Consider the following 602-nt stretch of genomic DNA (forward strand, 5'->3'; position numbering starts at 1 on the left):
TATATATATATATATATATATGGAGGCGCAATGGCCCAGTGGTCAGGGCAGCGAACTCGCGGTCATAGGATCGTGGTTTCGATTCTTAGAGCCTCTCCTCTTCAAGCCACCAATGTTATGCAAAGGAAAGGTAAAGACCGATACAGCTTGGCACGCGTGATGTTACAACCCGTTTCTACAGCTGCGTGAACTGTAGCAACGTGAAATATAGTGTCTTGCTCAAGAACATAACACGAAGTATGACCCTGGGATCGAACTCACTACCTGATGATTGTGAGCCTGATGCTCTTAACCACTGAGACATGCGCCTCGAAATTTGTCGTTGTATATCGTTTGACAATTACGTAGAGTGAAACACAGCATATGAGATATGTAGGGCACATAGACTCATACAAACTTCTGAACAGCGTAACTCGTTCGCAATTACTAGATAACAGAAAATAACAGAGGAATACTAATAGTTTGTATCATCAAAACAATGTGTGCTATGCTATTCTGCATCTGTCTCCAGTATATCATTTACATATACATATACATATACATACATACATATATACATATATATATATATATATATATATATATATATATATATATATATA

The sequence above is a fragment of the Octopus bimaculoides genome, chromosome 9, assembly GCF_001194135.2.
Source record: "Octopus bimaculoides isolate UCB-OBI-ISO-001 chromosome 9, ASM119413v2, whole genome shotgun sequence".
In the NCBI taxonomy this organism is placed as follows: Eukaryota; Metazoa; Mollusca; class Cephalopoda; order Octopoda; family Octopodidae; genus Octopus; species Octopus bimaculoides.